Consider the following 11,097-nt stretch of genomic DNA (forward strand, 5'->3'; position numbering starts at 1 on the left):
CCGTTCATGCTCTGTCTCTCTCTGTCCCAAAAATAAATAAACGTTGAAAAAAAAAATAAAAAAAAAATAAAAAAAATAAAAAAAATAAAAAATAAAATGGGAATAACCCATATCCATCAGCAGGATTTTGTGAGGATCTGAGTGACGTGTGGAGTGCCAAAATCTATTAAGCACTCAGTAAATGGAGCTGTAATTATTATTTCCCCTGCATCGGTGTGGGAGTCCTCATCCAATGGCTCTAACGGCACAGACCTTTAAAAGTCATGCTCTCTAGTGAGGCCAGCAACCAATGCCCTGGGCTCAAACCGGTTTGGGGGTTCTGAGCACCTCTCCTTTAAGCCTGACTTGTGAAACCACCAGCTAATTTGAAACAGTCTCCAGAGGACCACAGAAGTCCCCACAACCATGATGACCACGGGGCTGGGAGCCGACTGCCCCGTCTGAAGGGTTAGGATCTCTGTTTCCCTGCCTGGGCCCGGCCGCCATTCTGCATGCCTGGAGACCTTCCGTCAGAGCTCAGCAATGGTTAGCAACTGGAGCCCCACTCAGACCACCCAGAAGCCTTAGCTGATGCACTTGGCTGCCTAATTAGAACATGAACTGATGGGAGCACAATGTTCCAGCAGCCTGCGCCTGCCGGCTGCCCTGACTTCGGCTCCCCGGGTCACTCCGTGGGGGAGGCAATGCCTTTGATCTACAAAGCCCACATCCACTTTGATCCTGGTCACCTTCAGGGTCAATCTCTCAACAACTGGCCCTTCCCACCATGTCAGTCACCTGCGCCCCGAGACAGACATTTAATATTTCCAGATGGAAAGAAACCAGGAGAGACGCCGTCTGCTTTCTGTGGTGAAGCCAGAAACACAATTCCAAAGAGATCCGAGGCGTTCCACGCGTTACGTTTCATCTTCTAGAATCCTGTTAGCCATAGGAAAAGAAACTTCACCAGGCGGCAGGCGCTTTCACCCTCATGAGCACAACCAACTTGGGATCAGTTGCTCTCTAAGCAACCGTGGCAAATCCCCACACTCTTCCAATCTCAGTTTTCCCATCCAGGAACAACAACTCTTTCTTCAATAATAATGTCTGTAAAGTGGCTGCTCTTCAGGTGCCACCAAACACAATGCTCCTATCCCACCTGCAAACTGAGACATCACCTCACATTTTGGGGGCAAAGGAATAGATACCCCAGGACCCAGAGTGAAGAAGAGGCAGACTGGAGATGGGAGCGTCCAGGGCTTCTAGTCTCCAAATGCCCTGCCGTTTCCACGTGGTAGCCCATCAACTGTGAACTCAACTCATCCGTAGGTTCTTTCGTCCTCCTGGAATCTTCCTCTGTTTGGCTCAGTCGGTAAGGTCACCCGGTGGCTGTCGCCAGGGCAAAAAGGAACTCGGTACCCATGTTATATATTAGCTGCTCCCCGTGAAGTTTGCCCGTAAACTTGCGGTGTCCGAGCTAACTTTCCAGATGATTCGTTTAGTGGTTCTTCAGCTTTTGAAAGTTTAGCTTTTCCCTTTGGGGTGGAACTGCTGCTAACATGGTTGGGTAACACGACTGGTCCTTCTCGGGAGAGACTGCTGACCACAGGTTCAAACTTGTGTTGAGGACGCAGTGTCGTTAATATAACTATTTATGAGACTATCGTGGTGACCTGTTAGAAGACTCTGTCTCACAGTGGTTCTGACCGCCCACCGTCTCCCCATTCACCCGTCAGGTCCTCCACTCTCGCCGATGTTTATCTCCAGCAGTCTTCCCCCGCTTGACCTGCTGTAGCAGTGATTCTCACATCAACGCGACTATAATCACCTGGGTAGTTTGCTAGCCATGCAGATACCAGGACCCCACCCGAGAGATGCTGTAGGTCTGGGGTGAGGCTCAGAACCTCCCAGTTTTAACAGGCTCCCCAAGGACACGCTGATGCAGGCGGTCGGAGAATCATGCCGTGAGAAATACTGACGCCCTGGGCTGGAAACCAAGTTATTCAAGTGTTCATCTATTCAACAAATATTTTCCAGGATAGGTACTAGGCTTAAGACACACTAAGATGAAACACACCGGCCTCGCTACCCTGGAAGATTTACGGTCTCATGAATGAACGACCTTAAAACAAACAGTCATCAATTCCAGACCGAGGGGAGCAAGAAATTTGCACTTGGGAGCTCTCTCAACCCATCAAGGTTGAGTCTCCCATCAAGGAGACTTTGCTGTGGCACCAAGCACAGAGCCCAGTTTTAAAAAGGGAATTCCTGTTCCAGGAGCAGGAGTTTTATTCTGGGCAAAGGGAGCGGGACGTGCAGAGTCTGGGTGCAAAGAGGCCCGAGACTGTAAGGAAATGTAAGCACAGGGTATGGAGGGTGTGTGGAGAGTGACTAAGCTAGAATTGAACGAGACTAACCCTATGGCTTTACTCCCCGAGAGGAAGGAAGGGAGGGTTGTCTTGCGAAGGTCATCAGAAGCAGGTGAAATGTTTTCCTCAGGGCCGTGGCGTGATCGAAGCTCAGTTTTAGAAAAATGAAGTGTCTCAGGCTCCTTCACCTGGCTCTATATCCTGGAAGTCTGGGTTTCTTACTAGTACAGAACTGCTTACTTAGGACATTTTTTTTCTAAATGTTTATTTATTTGTTTTGAGAGAGAGCATGTGCACGTGCGAGCACGTGTGTGAGTGGGCGGGGCAGAGAAAGAGAATCCCCAGCAGGCTCTGCACTGACCACAAGGAGCCCAACATGGGGCTCGATCTCACGAGCCGTGAGATCATGACCTGAGCCGAAAACAAGAGTCAGATGCTTAACCGACTGAGCCACCCAGGCGCCCCTTAGAGCACTTTTGACGCATGCAGAAGTACAGGCAGGCCCATGAGACTATGGAGATGTTTTAGATACACACACACACACACACACACACACACACACACATTTCTCCTAATCACATGGTAATAAGCGGTAAAGACAGAATTCAGCCCCACATTGTCTTGTTCCAAAGCCCATGCTCCTTCTTTGCCACGTAGCTTCTCAACACCAAACGACCCATTGCTACTAAGCAAAGGACAGATACGGGCATTCCTGAGAAGCGACGTCTTGCAGGTGAGTGCACAACCCCCCTTCTGTTTTCCCCACATGGACAGCGGTGACTCCTTTCCTAGGAGTGGGCATCTAGAGACATGAGTGTCCCCAAAGCGTCTCCCTTCCTCTCTTTTTTCTCCAGGAAAGGTAAGAAATGAACCCATAATATTTCTTGCAATATCTTCCCAGGCCCCTGCTCCCATTGTCACATGGAGTCAAGGTCACCTGACCCAGGCTTCTATTTGGGTAAAATAATTCACAAAGCACTTCCTAGGAGACAGTCTGGTACCAAATGCCAATAAGCAGCAGACGTGGTCATGTGTCCAGCATCGGCTCAGCGTGTGACTAAAACTACTCATCCATGGATTCGGTCCACCCATCGCCTTTGGACAGGCATGCTTCCAGACAGGGCTTTCCAAGGATGTGGATCTACCCAGTTTCTCTCCTGCTGGCTTGTTCTTACTCTCTATCTCCTGAGCTTGAGTTTTCTGACGGTCAGTTCTAGCCTTCCCGGAAAACTTTGGGACTGCTTAACTGCCTGGACACCAACGACTGGGAATGCCTCAAGCATTGTCATTCATTGGCCCTTTTCCCCTCCAAGTGCTCGCTCATCCGGTACTTTCTTTCTCTTCCTATAACCATGAACACTAGGATTCAAATACTCGGATTGCTTGAGCAATGTCGTTGTGACGTAAAAGGAGAAGCGTACCATGTGTTTCTCCTTTACTCACACATACAACTTCAGACACCAGATGTGTGGGTTTTTTTTCCACAACAAGCAACTCTCTGAGACGCCAGCTGGGTGTCCTATAATTCAATTCAACTGTGACTCTAAGAGGAGTTGGTGCAAATGCCACAGGTTAAGGGCTCCGTCCCACAAGGACCGCCTTCCACTTTAGAGGCCATTCACAAATAACGGGTCTCCAGGCTGCCCGCAACTTCAGTCCGACGTGGCCATACGTTGGAGGCTCCCACAACCACTCTTTGGATTTGATCATTTGTTAGAACAGCTCGTAGAACTCAGGGAAACACTGACATCGATTTTCCAGTTGTTGTCTTATAAAGGCTACGATAAAGGATACGGATGAACCACCGGATGAAGGTGCACACAGAGTGAGGTTTGGGAGAATACTGAGCTCAGGAGCCTCTGTTCCCGTGGAGTCAGGGTGTCCAAGCCTCCCAGCTCACAGATGTGTTCACCAACCTGGAACCTCCTCGGCCCCAGTACAACTGGGAGTCTCATGGATGATTCATGATGTAGGCGCGATCGATCACTGACCTCATTTCCAGACCCTCTCCCATCTCTGAAGAAGGAGGGGCGGGGGGGCTAAAAGTTCTAAGCGTCTAATTTGCCTTGGGCTTTCTGGAGACCACCCCCACCCCGGAGCCCACCGAGAGTCCCCTTTGGAGGACAAAAGACACTCCTATCACCAAGAAAAGTGTGAAGATTTACGGGCTCTGGATGGGACGCTCCTATCAGAAAGGAAATTACAGAGGGTCTTAAGAGCTCTGTGCCCAGAACCGGGGCCAAAGACTAAATGTCAGAACAAAATATTCCCCTAACACTCTTATTTGTAAGGATATCAGGAGATCTGTGTCACAAACAGGACAGAGCTGTGTGTGTGTGTATTATTTCCCTGTGCGCCACATTTTAATATATGATCATTTAATTTAAATCTCAACAAGAAAGCATGATTATCCTCATTTTACAGAAGTAAAAACTGAGGCAGAATAATTAAGCGACTCCCTCAAAATCACTCTGGTAGCGTGTCCTATATCCGGGATTCAAAGGAAAGGTTGTAGGGTGGCACCCATTATCCCACTGCCCCATCTCTTTTCTTTTTGCCAAAAGAATATTCTCACTTTTATTTCCTGTACCCCGTGTATCAATCCTGGGGTTTTCAATCTTGGGACTCATACCCTGGACGCCCATCCCTAGAATAACAGCGACTGCCCCAATGCTTCGCGGGCACCTCTAGAAACTTCAAGCCATACACATCTCTGAACCCAGAGGCATGTGAAGCCATTCCAGTCCCACATGTACCATAGGAAATCATGTGTGTTACGACAAAGACAAAAACCCAGCAACAATGGAAAAGATGTAGAGATGTCAAGTTCGGTTTTTGAAGTTTCAATGTTTATTAATACCATTTGGGAACTGGCTGTTAAATACGGCCATGAGGGAAGGGAAGAAATTCTCTCTTGTCTTGCCGCCCTCAAGAGTCCCTCTGTATCACAGCTGTGAGGTTTCAAGGGGGGGTGGAGGGGAGTTCTGTATAGAGGACATTTCAAAGATGGAATCTCGTGCAGGAATGAAGCAGTGTGGTCCCAGGGGGTGACGCTGAGGCTTTCTTCCTAATTAAATCCTCCTGTTTTTCATGTTCAGCCTCCCAGCACTGTTTTTGGATTTACCACCCCCAAAGAATGCAAAAACTCATCTAGAGCACTTGATAAAATACATATTGAGTAGTATTCGTCCAGGGCTAAAGATACTCACATTGTATAATTAAGGGCTCTCAAGAAGCAGGTTTGAAACGAACGGGGCCCAGGCTCAGAAATGTTTGAGCCCGGTGGATGTCCCTGGGGCTGGTTTTAAGCTGGGTATCTACCTGTCTTCGGGTCATACATCACTCAAAACCGGCCCACCTCTCCTGGATTTTCCATGGCACTTTTCACACCATCTGAAGAACCCAGAATTGACTAGATTGTCGGTGAGGTTTATTTCTGCTCCTTTTTAAAAATACAAACTCCCTAAGAAATGTCACGGAGGCTTTTATTCAACGACACTTGAGTGTAAATTTGTGTCATCACTGTGCTTCCTTTCTAACACCTGGCTCTAAGCCATCAGTTCAAACAATAGACTTTGATGAAGAAGGAGGGCCAGGGAGGGAAAAAAAGGCTAAGAGCTCGGAAGGAGAACAAAAGTTTCCTGAGACCAAAGGGGTCCAGACAGCCTCAGGAGGTCAGAATTTCTCTGTATGACCGAAGGTATTCCTCCTAGTGTACGAGAGGCTAGCTGAGCTCCTAAGAGCGGAGGCCACGAATGGAAAAGATACGCCAGCTTCCTCTCTCCCGGGGGTGGGGTACAGGCCGAGAGGAGCAGGCAGTGTGGCCCAAAGGAGTCAAACCAGTGCAGGCAAGGAGTTCAAGACACGGGTACATAAATAGTCCTGCTTCCAAATCTAAACTCAGCTCTCGGTTTGGGGACTAAGAAGGCTGCATTTGAATACCTGCTGGTCTATATGACAGGAATGTGCTATGGAGCAAAAAATAACGCTGGTGTCTCAGCATTTTCATCCACAAAACTGAAATAATAGGATTTGCTTTCTAGGATGATGTGATTGTTCTAAGGTCACACTGGGAGATGGTGGCAGACGTAGCATTAGAAGTCTGATCTCCTCGGGGCTCCTGGGTGGCTGAGTCTGTTAAGCCTCCAAGAGCTTCACGCGATAGCGCCACACTTGGGACACCTGCCCTCGCAGTCTCGGTTCCTGCCTGCCTGCCTACCTGAAGCAAGTCAGGATAAAATTTCTTATCACTGAAAACCCTTTTCTAATTCTTGAGACTATGACCAGATGGTACGAACAGCTGAATCTCCTTGGGAAAATCGGGAAGAAAAGGCAGGAAACAGACGAACACAAAAATAATTTTCAAACTTTCAGGAGAGGGGGGGAAAAAAAACTGTGCAGAAGAGAGTTAAAGCTATGGATTCAGAAAACAAATCCTTGGAGCCAAACGTGACGGGGCGAAGTGCTCAGAGGAGGCTGTGGGGGACAACGCGTGCGGGGACAAAGGTGAGTGTGATGAGAAAAACTTGGGGTGAGGGAAAAGGAGGCACAGCTGGTGCCCCAGCTAGGTAACCCGAGGGTCAGGGTCGGCAGGAAATGCGTGCTATCTGGTGACCTTCAACCTCTTGGCCAATGAATGGACATCATGGGGCTGCTGTGGTGGCTCTTGCTACTCGCTCGTGGATATACCGGTCACATAAAATCTTCTTTCCCCGTTAAAAGAAAGGATTGCTTTCTAGTAGTACATTCGCGTTGGTTCACGTCATTGAACGGATATATAAAGAAAGAAATGGAATGGAATCGAAATGGAGTCAGAAGCTGGCAGGGCTGGAGAACCAACCTTTGCTGGGCACCTGTGGAGGGTCGGGCAGCCCGAGGCACCCGGCACTCCTGAAGGTCCCAATTGTCGCGTACGCTCTACGAGGGCTGCCCCCATTGCACAGGTGAGAAAACCGAGGCTCCGGATGGGGCAGTGGCTCGCTCAGGATGAAGGGATGAAGTCGGATTCAGGACGCCGAGGCTCGGGATTCGTTTATGTCAGGAGAGGTGGATTAAACGACTTTAGCCCAATCGGTAAAGGTGGATGCTGAAGGAACTTTGCACGGGGCTCTGACACCTTCCTCCTCCGTTGTCTCCACTTCATACTCTGTTACTCTGCTTGGTCCCTGGCTCCTTCCAGCGAGGGGACATCTGTGCCTCCACGGCCCCCTTCCAGCCTCCACCTCCGACGGTCACGGCCCCCCTGGCCGACAAGTTCACACGCACACGCGAGCCCCGGGGCCTTCCGAGAGGTGGGCAAGCCACCAGCCAAGCAGTGTTCTCAGGCAGCCGATTTCTCCCGGCACAGCCCTGGCAAGGGGACAAGTACTAATTATTCCACTTCGAGCATCCTGCAGAAACGGCAGTGACTGTGTGTTGAAAGCCAGCCAGGGCGGCCTGCTCGGCTCCACGGTTGCCGAAGTTCTCGCTCAGAGGAAGTCGTGGCGGGGCAGATGTCCGTGCGTGGGGGGCGCGGGACTGTAGCCTGGAAACGCGTCCCCAAGTAGGAAGCCAGTCTCTCTGGTTTCCTGCCTCTCTCTCCTCTTCGGCCTTGTCTTTTCCCCTCGTTTCTTCTTTTCTCTTCCCCCGCCTCCCCATCGCCTCTTTCCTTCTCACTCCAGCCTCCTCCCCGTCTCCTCTACAAGGGGTTCATCTTTCTGCCTCCTTTCTTCCTTGCTTCCCCCGCCCCCCCCCCCCCGCCCCAACCTTCCTCCCTTCCTTCCCTTTTCCCTTCTTTTCACCTTTTCTTTTGGCCTGCTTTTCTGTTTCCTGAGGCCTCCTGACTAGGGGCCACATAACCTCGTGCTACAAAAACCTAAAACGAGATAAGATCTAACCACGTACGTATTTTTAATAGTCTGAAGGTCACGGTTTCCTAGGAGCGAGCTTCTGGCTCTCTCTTCCGACCGTGGAAAAGGTTTAGGTCTCCCGATCTCAAGATGTGGGGTGATCTCAGAGACCACCTAGCCCAATCCCCAGCTGGTGCAGGGATCACCTTGGCGACCCATTCCGCAGGTGTTGCCCAAAGAGCAGTCTCGGAGACTCAGAAGTGGCAGACAAGAGTGGAGATGTGTCTGAGCGGGCAGCTGAGTCCAGTGCCCGTGTCGCCCAGGAGGGGTGGAGACTACGAAAGCAGCCAGCTCCAGGATGGGCACCCTCTGTTGAAAATTCGTCGGGTCCGTAGAGAAATCTGAGCGATAAGAAACCCATCACGGCCAAGCGAGCTCTGCACGTTAAGTGGCCCTCGGTGTTCTGCAGGGTCCCGCGGTAACTGAGCGAGATATTACGGTGGAAGATTCTCGTCGAAAAGGCCCCTGCACATCCCTGATTTTACAGAGGTGGAGAAAAAGGGAAAGGTACTTGTCAGTTACTCACAGAGCCGGGACTAGAACCCAAAACCTCTGACAGGAATTACTAGGGGACCCACGGGACACAGTTCGCTCCCTAAGTAGAGCGAGCTGAGAGCCTTGGCTTCTGAAGATCTACCGTGCAGACCCACGTGGCAACTACCCTCCTCTGCCGTCTCACACGTCCCGCCTCCTGCTTCCTCCTCCTCACCCCTTCCACCCACCCTCCCCTTAGTTCCCACGTGTCCCCGTTGCTCAGATCCACTCATGACGCGCGGTGGTCTTCCCAGACCAGCGGCCGGACCCTTGTCCCGAACAAGAGGGAAGAATGCCACACTCGAATGAAGAGGCGAGAGGCTTTCCCCTGCCAGCACTGGCACTCGCTCCAGAGCAAACACTCATTCTGGGACTCCAGCCGCCCGCGTGCGAAACGATCACTCACGGTCGGTGCAGGGACAGGCGTTGGTCTGTCTGCAAGGTTCTGCAGCTCTAGATGCGTCGGCCTAGATGGCAGTTGAGAGATCACGTCCCCTGGCCCGGCTCGGAATGGAAAAGCAAAGCCCAGAGCGGGAAATGACTTGCCAAAAGGCACATGTCACACCGAACGCTGAATCTGAACCAAAAGTCTGTCTCCCGTCCCGGTCTCCGAGCACCCTCCACGGTGCAAGACGTGGGACTGGGCAGCAAAGGCTGGCTTCCTTTGTTGTTTCTTCCCTCCTCCCTCCCTTATCCCCTCCTCCCTTTCCTTCTCATTGGATTAAAGTAATTTATAAGTGCTTTGTGCACTATATTTTGTCTTTTTCACTCCCGTCTATAAATGCACTCAAAGGCGTTCTGAGATCCTTTCTCTGGCTTGGTTCCCTCTTTTCTTCCCATCCCAGACAGAGTGGGGGACGAACCTAAACAAATGACTTCCTACATCCTCTTCAGACCCCGATTGGGCTCGCGCAGGACTCCCTGCGGTCGCCAGACGCCCTCCCGGTCGTGCCGCCGACCCCGCGCCCTTGGCGTTGCAGGCCTGAGCTCACGAGAAGGAGCAGGACAGGCAGAGAAAGAGCCGAGGGAGGTGGAGGTGACCGGAGGAAAAGTTCCCAATTCCCAGTCGGGCTTTGTCAGTATGGAATGTGCAGTTGGGTTGGCCAGAGACAAAAGTGGAACGTTTGCCTACAAATTCCAGAGGACTGAAGCCATAAAAAAAAAAAATCTCAGTGCTGGGCCAATGACAGCAATAATCTTCTTGCCTCGCTCCGGAGATGAGTTTCAGGGTTCTTTCCCTCTGGGGACCTGGGCGGGGAGGCAGGGAGGAAACGGCAAGTGGAAGGTGTTGGGTGGGACGCAGACTCTGAGGTCAGATAGACCCTGATTCCAACCCGCGGGGACCCCAGCAGAGGCAGTCAGCTGACCTTATGCCCCGGGCCCGTGGCTCACAATTGTGTGACCTTGGGGAGGTGACTGTGGCAAATCTCCATTTCCTCACGCACATAATGAAGTTGATGACGCCTACTTGGCAGGATTGTGATAACGATGAGAAATGATGAGCAGAGGGCTGAATGATGGTAGCTGCCCTGATGGTTGTTCTGGTCACTAGAGAGGAGAAAGGGAGGACCATGTGAAAACATCGTCCATCTCAGCGGGACTGTTCTGGACAGGACCCTGGCAGGCAGCTCAGCAGTGGTGAGCCTGAGACTTCAGCATAAGAACTTGCTGTATTTGAGTTGTGAGTCTGGAGAGAAGCACCCAGAATGCTCACCAGATGGGTGTTGTATAAATAGCATCTTTGCCACGCTGTGGTTGCTGCCCAAATATCCTTACCGAGAACTCCGTTGTGTCTGCCCTTGTCAGTGCCCCCCAGACCCTCCGCCTTGGCTGCGTGGCCCCTGGTCACCCTCGGACTTGTCCCCACTCCAGGGCTCCAGGCACTCCACGAGCAGTGAGTCCTCAGCCACCTCCTCCATCAAGAGAGCAGCACCAGGGATCCGGCACCAACCACAGCCCCATCCAAGTTAACAGGCGCGTCTCCATCTGGCCGAGCGTCTTCTGTCTGGGACGCGGCCACCCACACCATTCTCCGATCTGACAGTCGCGCTCGCGATGATTCAGCTCAGCCTGGTGCTGCGGGACCCGCTCTCCTCCGGGGCCCGGAGGCCTGTCTGATGAGTGAGCAGGAAGTGTGGGCCGCACCGCCTCCCGTCTCGGAGCCCGGGAGAGCCCACTCACATCCGAGGGGCTAGGGAAGCGTCTCTCCTGTCATCACTTTTAGCCTTATGAGCCTCACGACGTCTTTGAGACATGAAGCACGGGAGGCCCAGACAGGGGGGTCAGGCAGCACGGCTTCCGGTTCTGGTTTTGTCACCAGCACCTGC

General features: G+C 51.6%; 1 long non-coding RNA gene across 1 annotated transcript; it reads right to left on the reverse strand.

Moving 5' to 3' along the window:
• Window positions 1–5,175: 5,175 nt before the first annotated feature.
• On the reverse strand, window positions 5,176–10,862 carry LOC123581562. Its single transcript, XR_006703824.1, has 2 exons — window positions 9,177–10,862; window positions 5,176–8,711 (listed from the first exon to the last, which is right to left on the reverse strand). It is a non-coding gene; the product is annotated as an uncharacterized LOC123581562 (long non-coding RNA).
• Between the last annotated feature and the right edge of the window lie 235 nt (window positions 10,863–11,097).

This window comes from Leopardus geoffroyi, chromosome A3, assembly GCF_018350155.1.
Source record: "Leopardus geoffroyi isolate Oge1 chromosome A3, O.geoffroyi_Oge1_pat1.0, whole genome shotgun sequence".
In the NCBI taxonomy this organism is placed as follows: Eukaryota; Metazoa; Chordata; class Mammalia; order Carnivora; family Felidae; genus Leopardus; species Leopardus geoffroyi.